Source organism: Octodon degus, unplaced genomic scaffold (genome assembly GCF_000260255.1).
Source record: "Octodon degus isolate 3935 unplaced genomic scaffold, OctDeg1.0 scaffold00144, whole genome shotgun sequence".
Lineage (NCBI taxonomy): Eukaryota > Metazoa > Chordata > Mammalia > Rodentia > Octodontidae > Octodon > Octodon degus.
The window spans coordinates 4666214-4675409 of NW_004524720.1; the positions used below are offsets into that span (position 1 = coordinate 4666214).

General features: G+C 36.3%; 1 pseudogene; it reads right to left on the minus strand.

The window, feature by feature from the left end:
• Window positions 1-277: 277 nt before the first annotated feature.
• LOC105743625 lies at window positions 278-8054 on the minus strand (annotated as a pseudogene).
• Window positions 8055-9196: the final 1142 nt, after the last annotated feature.

A 9196-nucleotide genomic window follows, 5' to 3' on the forward strand; every position in this document is an offset into this window, starting at 1 on the left:
CAACAGCATGGATGCAAAAAAGGGTCTATATTAAAACCCTTTATTGAGATGCTTTACATGTTCCCCAGAACAGAAACTTGTTATACTGTTAGTCACAAACACAGTGCTCAAGGTTTTTGACCAGACTCATGAGTATTATCTAAAACATGTTTTCTTTGTAGCAGCTAGGCCCTGCCTCCACAGCCCTTGGCTGAGTCCACAAATCTGTTGTAACCTGTAGCTTCCCTGTCACTTCTCTGGCTCTCCTCTCCTACTAAGCTTTGTTTCCTGGAACTGTTTAAAACCTTCTGCCACTGCCATAGCCCCTGCTGCTGCTGGAGCCACCATAGCCACCTTGATTTTATGGTGTGGTAAAATATAGGCCTCACCACCATAGGGCCCAGAGCTTTTGTCTCCAAAGTTTCCTCCCTTCATGGGTCCAAACTTTGAAGACTGACTGTTGTAATTGCCCAATTCATTATAGCTTCTACTATCTCCATAATTGCTTCCATCACTGCCAAATCCACTGTAGCCATCTCCACTGTCACCATGTCCACCCGCACCATGGCTGCCACCAAAGCCACCTCGACCACTGAAGTTTCCTCTGTGGCTGAAACTGTCATTGCCACCAAAACCACCTCCATGACCACCACCAAAATTTCCAGAACCACTTTGACCTCTTTGGCCAGATGAGGAATTAGCCATCTCCTGCTTTGACAGGGCTTTCCTCACTTCATAGTTGTGGCCATTCACAGTATGGTATTTTTGAATGACAATCGTATCCACAGAGTCATGGTCATCAAAGATTACAAAAGCAAAGCCCCTCTTTTATCCACTGCCTGGGTCACTCATAATTTCAGTCACTTCGATTTTTCCATATTCAAAATAATCTCATATGTGATGTTCTTCAGTATCTTCTTTAATGCCACCAGCAAAGATCTTCTTCACTGTCAAGTGGGCACCTGGTCTTTGAGAATCTTCTCTTGAGACAGTTCTCTTTGGTTCTATGACATTTCCATCTACCTTGTATGGCCTTGCATTCATGGCTGCATCCACCTCCTCCACAGTGGCATAAGTGACAAACTCAAAGCCCTGGAATGCTTGGTGTTTGGGTCTCTCATTACCACGCAGTCTGTGAGTGTTCCCCATTGCTCAAAATGACTCCTCAGACTCTCATCAGTTGTTTCAAAGCCCATTCCTCTGATGAAGATCTTCTATAGCTGTTCGGGTTCCTTGGGTGATTCTAACTTAGACTTAACAGCAGTCAGAAGAGAGACTGACTGCTTCCTTTGCAGTGTCCACTGGCAGAAAGGAATAAGCTACTAAGTGTACTCCTTGACTTTTCTTAGTTTGCAGTTTTGTTACTTTACTACTGCTTCAATTTCATTGTGTGTTATGGGATGGTTCAACATTTTTAGTCTTTTTGGTTCAGTTTTTGTAGATCATATGTACATAGAAATCTCTCCATTTCTTCTGAGTTCTCCAGTTGTTTGGTATCTGAGTTTGTGAAGTTGCTTATAATTTTCTAGATTCCAGCAGTGTGTTATGACTTCTTATTTTTCATTTCTAACTGCATGGATTTGTGTTTGTTTATTCCCTTGTTTCATAAAATTGACTAAATATTTGTCTATTTTTTATGCTATTTCAAAGAACCAACTCTTGATTTTACTCATTCTTCACAGTATGTTTTTAGTCTCCATTTTATCAATTCTTCCCCAAACTTTGTAATTTCCTCCTTTGTACAAACTCTAGACTTGGATGATTCTTGTTTTGTTTTTCTAAGACCTTGAGATACATGATTCAGTTACTTATTTGGGATGATTCTGTTTTTCTGAACATTCACAGCTACAAACATCCCTAATAAGACTGCTTGCATTATATACCGTAAGTTTTGGTATTCTATAGTATTTATTATTGTGTGGTACCACTTATTTATTTATTATCAGATATTGGCATTTTTATCACTCAATTCTAGGAACTGTCTTATATCTTACTTAATTTCTTCAGTGACTCATTGATTATTCAAGAATTTGTTGTTTAATTTCCATATGTTTAAATTGTTTATGTGCTATATTTTGCTATTGACTTCTAGTTTCATTGCATTGTGATCTGATAATATTCATCACAAAAGTTAGTCCGTTTGAGAAAAGGCTTGTTTCGTACTTGGAACTTCTTTGTTGATTTTTTAGTTGATATTTTTGTGAGAGTGGCATATTGGGAACACTCACAATAATTGTATTGGTGTTTATCTGATTTTTTATGTCCATTAGTTTTTTTTATGAAGTCGGGTGCACCATATCCTGGTATATATGGTTATAATTGTTATTTCCTCCTGTTGAATAGTTCTGTTAACCAATGTGTAATATCGTTTGCCTCTTTACATTAGTGTTGGCTTGAATTCAACTTATCTCAAAACAGGATAGATATTTATGTTTGTTTTTGGATTTCTGTTGCATGGAATATTGTTTTTAATACTTTGATTTTTATTCTATGAAGTTCTTTTCTGTTAAATACGTTTTTATTTTCATATATAGCATATCTTTGGGTTTCTTTCTGAGTAGTTTCTGCTAATTTTTGTCTTTTGCATGGTGAATTGAGTCTATCTTCATTGAGAGTTATAACATAAAGATAGTGACTTATTCCTCTCATTATATTACTTACCTAAACTCAGCTAAATATTCTAAAAGAGTCCAGTAGCCCATAATAGTATTGGGTCTTCTGTCTGATTGGCAATGTCAGAAATTGTTGACCTAAGTCCCCTACAGCTCAACGTAACAGCATGGCTTTACTTCTTATATTTCATTTTTATACTTTTCTGCTGGATGGTTAAAACCAAGGTAAAGCAAGACTTATGTAACAAGAGTTGTAGCTTTTGGGTCTGATAAAGTCAGTGAAATTCTCTCAGGATTTATCCTGAGATCCTATACCTCAGATTGTAGAATCTTTGTCAGTGTCAGCCATATGGATGAGTCATGGCTATTGCTTGACCAATGTGCTCTCTGTAAAAGCCTGAGAGAATGTTTTCTCTCCATGTGACTCTCCTTAGGCACACTCTACACCATCGATCACTTTTGCTGAGTTTACACACCTATAATATTCAAATAACAGAACTTAACAAAAAAAAGGGGATACAGATGAATGTCCATTTTGTATCTGTGTATTCAAAGTGGTTAGGTTAGATATATAGTTACATTCTCTTAATGAATAGAGGGATTTGTTCTAATGGTGTTTGTAAATAGGATATCATGTCCACATCTTGTACAGCAATTAACCACTAGGAAGAATGTATGCAATGTGTTAATTATTGAAACTGTCCATCCAATTTGGTTTGAAACTGTCTCATTGCTATTTGTTTCTCAATAAAATTATGGGGGAACAAAGAAAAACTGAATGCACAAGTCTTAAAAAAAATAAATAAAATGTAATCTTAATATTAAAAAGTTTCTTGACTTGAATGGGTTTGTGCTCTATCCGTTTTCAAGATTATATCCTTATTCTCATGTCATAAAGGAGGATCACTATGAGTCTGAGCTGCATAGTGAGAACCTCTACCAAATACACAAAAAAACAATATATTTTCAGTACTGGGGATCGATTGTGGGACCTTGTGCTTGCCAGGCAGGCACTTACATTGTTGAGCTATATCCCCAGTGCTGAATACTATATTTTAAGCACCAAATAATGATTATATGCCTTTATCTTTTCTGTTTATATTATGCTTTGTTCTTGTACTTTCTAATTGTTGAATCATCTTGTTCTTGGCAAAGATTTGTAGAATTTCAGTGTACTACTATTTAATACATTGACTTGAGAATACTTTATTAAAGTTTTTGCACCTAAAAAATATTACTTACCTATTTCTCATTTGCTTTCTTTCCTTCTACTTAATTTCTAGCCCGACTTAATGCATTCATTTTATTGGGCCCTTGGCATTGTTAGCTTCAATGTCTCCTCTATGTATATGCTTAAGAATTTTTGTAGTGCTGGTTTGATGGTCATAAAATTCTTTTGGTTCTCTTTATCCTGGAAAATGTCTATTTTTCTATCAATTTTGAAAATTAATTTTTCAGGATATAACATTCTGGGTTCAAAGTTGTCTACTTTTAGAGGATGAAACAGTTCATCCCATGTTCTCCTTGCCTGAAAGGTTTGTGTTGACAAGTCTGTTTACTTTTGATGGGTTTTTCTTTATAGATGATTCATTGATTTTTCTCTAACACCATTTCAGATTTTGTTCTTGTGCTGCAATGATGATATTTTATGTGGCATGGGTGGATTTTTCTAATTGTGGCTAATTGGAGTTTTATATGCCTTCCATATAAAATGTAAAGTTTTTGTTATTATTTGTGCAAACTTATTTTTAATAACCTTTGTGCTGCTTTTGAATTTTTCATTAATTCCAATTATTCTTATTAGTCTTTCATAATCCACCAGATTTTGGATCCATTTCTCATGTTCTCTTTTTTTAAAGTTATCTCTTATGAGCTAATCATTGGACCTTGTACCCACCGTCTTCTAGATTTGACACACTGCATTCATATTGTTCATCTTTTAATGGACTCCCATTCTTTTATATGTAGGGTATTTATGTTTCACATCTCTTTCTTTAGCTTCACCAGATTTATATTATTGGCTTTTCTAGACTTGCTGATCATTTGTTTCATTAAGATCATTATCATATTAGTCTTTCTTAAAATTTACCACGAATCTTATTGAATTGCTTCACCTCCACTGATACCTTTTCCTTCCTTTTTGCTGTGTGGTTTGTAATTCCCTCCCTTTTTTGCTCCCCCCCAAAAAAAAAAAAAAGTTTTGGAAAAGTTGGGAGTCTGGGGAAGAATTTCATTGCCTATTTCTTATTTGCTGTTTTTTCTTGCTTGTTTTTGTGTTGGGATTTATAGTTTTGGTTCAGTGCTTTACACTGTATTTGTTGTTTGTGATCCCCAGATAATCCAGATATTGGATAGAGAGAAAATCAAGTATGCCACCTTGGTTATAGCAGTTAAGTCATTAACAGCAATATTAAATATCAACTGGATATTGATAAGCCCTAAGGACCATTCATGTGCTTCCCCTTAGCCAGAACAATGAGGTCTGTGGTTTTAGGGAAGACAGCTAAGTCACTTGTGTATTGACAAATCAAATTGTTTGCAAACAATATGGTTCTTTAGTCAACATGCCACTGTATTTGTGTATGCAGCCCAAGTTAGTAATGGGACTGAGATTAAAATTTGGTCTGTAAATCTTAGGCCATTAGCTTGGCTGTCACTGGCAGAAACAAAAACAAGAAAAAAATAATAATTTGGCAAAATGAACACCTTTCTTTTTTAGATATACAACTAGTTTTCTTTGAAGGTCTAAAAAGCTGACTTGTATCTTTTATATCCTGGTTTTTTTATTTCTCAACTAGCATGTCCTTCTTCTTTAATGAGATGATTTAGGAATGCCTGTTCATTTACTTCTGAGTATCTTTAGAAAGATACTACCTACATAAAAGCCATTGCTATTTTTGGCAATTTTAGCAAATCCACTCAGTGGTGAATAATGATTAATTTTCTTGAGGAGCTCAGGATATTCATGTCATCAGTCAAGAATGTTTCAGCATAATAGGAGAGTTCCCTTAGAAACACTGTCACAGGAAACTGATGGTATCTTTAGTACTCTCCCCATTTCCTAAATTCAGGTAAAGAATGACAGGATCCAAATATTAGATAAGACATTTACTACTGTTTCTTGCATCAACATTTCAACCCATGAATTATTCTTGGCCTCAATACTGTGACAGGAAGTCTGCTTTGAGGGTAAAGGGAAACAATAAATTCAACAAGAATGTTGTTAGAGGATGCAGGGCACCCAGTAGACATTAAGACAAGCAGCAAAGCAACAACAAATGCAGTCCTATTCCTTTTCAATTTAAAAATATGAGAGAAGAAAGGACAGATGTATGTGAAGTTTAGTGGATAAACTAAAGCAAAAACAAACAAACAAACAAATAAACAACCAGCTGACAAAATCATGATTCAAAGTTTTGTTTCATGTCAGTGGAGCTCCTGGAAGAGGAAAGTTTAATATGGGGGAAAGATTTTTAGAGTCAAGTTTTAGAAGATGATTATGGAACTAGAATTGGGCCTATAAGACAGAATAGAGGTGAGAGGTTGAAAGACAAGTAGTTCATGAAAAGTGCTTTAAATCTTCCCACATTCCCCTCATGTTATTCCCATTCCATAACCATACATGTATATATTTGCATTTTCACATGCCCCCTCCTACTTTGCTAGCCTCTCCCTGTCTATTTAGTTCTAAAGATTTTTCATGTTGAGTGCAAAGTATCATTTCTCCAGAACACCTTACCTGTCTCTAGGGTGGATGTGGCATCTGTCTGCTATCATGTATCTGTTATATATTGACTTAACAAAATTTATTTTTGTGATTATGTTTTAGTATCACTTTTCCCTTGCATGTGTGTATTCTACATGAAGCAGACAGTGTGTTAATCATTGGAATATACTTAATTTCTGGTGCTTGTCATTAATGAAAGAGAAAAAGAGACAATAAAAGTTAAGTGACATATGCAACAGATCCGTCCAAAGTCTATGGTGTTTAGAGCACTTGGTATTTACACCTGGGGATTGGCAGAGTGCAGTGTTTTCTAGCATGCCCTTTTGCAGCTCATCCTTGATATGAAGGTCAAACAGATTGCTCACCAGCTACTTTAAATCATACTCTGATTTTCAAGGGAACACAATCCTCTTTTTCTGTCTTATTTATTTATTTAGTACCAGGAACCGAACTCACAGCCTTGCACTTGCCAGGCAGGCACTGTGCCACTGAACTCTCTTTTTCTATTTAAGCAGAAATCATTGCTGTAGATCTGGATTACAATTATTTAGAAAGTTCTGCATAACTTATTTTATAAGCATATTTGATAATGCTCTTTATTTCCTGTGAGAAAAAGACAATATGCCTAGTGATCCCTGTTCAGAAAAGAAGCAAACGTTTGAAGAAACAGAATTTCCAAATGTAAAAAGGTAAACTAGTCAAGATTTGTTAACAGCCTTTCTAATAATAGTTATAAAGAACACTATTGCTAAATATAAGTCCAAAGCAAAAAGAATTTTTTTTTGCTAGTCTAAGTCTTGCAAACATGCTTAAGTTTTATATTTAACTCTCAAAAGAAGGCAAGAAGTGTACAAAATTAAGTACATAAAGAAGGAAATTTCAAAAGCATAAAACTGTATGTAAAGAGCCTGAACTTTCCACCTAAATGCAGCTACGACATGTGAAGGTGAGAACATGTTTAGAGAATTTCCATGTCATACTTATTCTTCTCCCATGTCTTTGCCTCTGTCTATCAAGTTCTAGCTGTAGCTCTCTACTTCTACTATCTCTGTTTCTCCTCTTTGTGTCTTTCAAAATCCTTTGTTGATGGCAGTCCTTCATTTCAAGGGGAAAGTGCCATGTCAGTGGCAGAGAAATCACAGGCAGAAAAAGAGCTGGGATTAAAAATCATCAACAAGGGGATTTATATAACAAGACAAAAGGATTAAAAGCATCATACTAAAAGACTTTAATTTTAGGCTGATAAGAAAATTATTCACAACTCTCTACTTCTTATTTTGACTTAAATTCGCTAAAAAAAACAACAAAAACTATGAATAACAGATATCCTACTATGCAGATAAAGTTAATCTTTCTGAAAGTAGTGCAGATCTTTTCTGCCTCTTAAAGAACTTTTTCCAGGTGCTATTATTTCCTGTTCAGTGAATGACCAGCATGCGATGGTGTTACTCACAGTGCCTCAATGGTGTGCAATGGTCAGGGACACAGGCAGTGGGAGAATTTAGGTGGTGTGGACCTGTGAACTGGTGTGAGCTCTGACAAAGTTCTCAGCAAATTTCACAGGGAGCTGGTGCTGTAGTTTATGCGTAAATGTAAACCTTAAATGTTTGGTGGATCTTGGAGAGGTGATTGGATCCTGGGATCACTATACTCACTGATCCACTGATGATGTTGTAGCTAAGTTTGATATTTGTGGTGAAGGATTGTAACAGCAGATGGGTCACTTGGAAGAGCATGTCCTGGAAGCAGGTATTTCCTTCCCTCTTCCCTTGAGCTGATGTTTTTCCTGCCTGCCATGCCATGAGTGATTTCCCTCTGCCATGTCACTCTTGTCATACTGCCTTGCCTCAGAGCCAGTCAACTAAGACTGAAATATCTGCAAACCTTGAGCCAAAATGTACCTTTTCTCCTTTAAGTTGTGAGTGTCAGGTGTTGTGTATCAGTGATACAAAAGAAAGACAGCCAGCAGAAAACATAATTTTGCTCAGACCAGAACATAATGCAGTCACCATTAAGCCTTAAATATGTACTTGCCCTTAGGGAAATCCAAGATTTGCCATTGGATGCAACTATATCCCCTGAAGTTGCTGCATCATACATAGGCAATACAAGACGAGGACAAAGCATGGGAAATATATCACACCTGGCCTGTGATGAGGCAGTTAATTGTGTACCATTGAAGGTAAGAATAGTGTGTGCTTCACTTGTGAGTATGGCCTGCATTTCATGAAGACTTTCTTTATCCATAGTGCTATAGTGATTCTCAGTGGAGAAACAAACGCATCACTGAACAATAGTGCCTGACTTCAGACTCAAGATATATTCACTGCTCTCTGATCAACACTAGTCCTTCTCCAGAACCAGGACACTTAGCTTGAGAGTGGCCTTGCTGTTCCCTTTATTTATATTTTCTCATGCTCAACTTTTACTTTGTTTAGTGCAATTGTTCTTTCAATCAGTACAAGGTTTAAAGAAGCCTATGACCAAAGTGAAGTATGAAGCACCTGTCTCTTTAGAAAGCAGACATAAGTAACAGGCTAGGAATGAAAACATCTACTTGGTATTCACAGGTATGTAACCATTGTTGGCACATGTATTAGACAAGATTCATTTATCAGAAAATGAAATAGATGTTCTTTAAGGAAAGGGGAGAATTCACTGACATGCAGGATCCCCAGAGGGGAGGAAAGTGTAAGAGTAGAGAAATAGCCAAGAACCTTAATAAAGACCTGAACTCAACATTCAACTCAGTGCCAGTGACTCTCTCTGTCCCTGTTTCTGTCCCTGTCCCTGTCCTTGTTTCTCTCTGTCTCTCTGTTTCTGTTTCTGTTTCTGTTTCTGTTTCTGTTTCTGTTTCTGTTTCTGTTTCTGTTTCTGT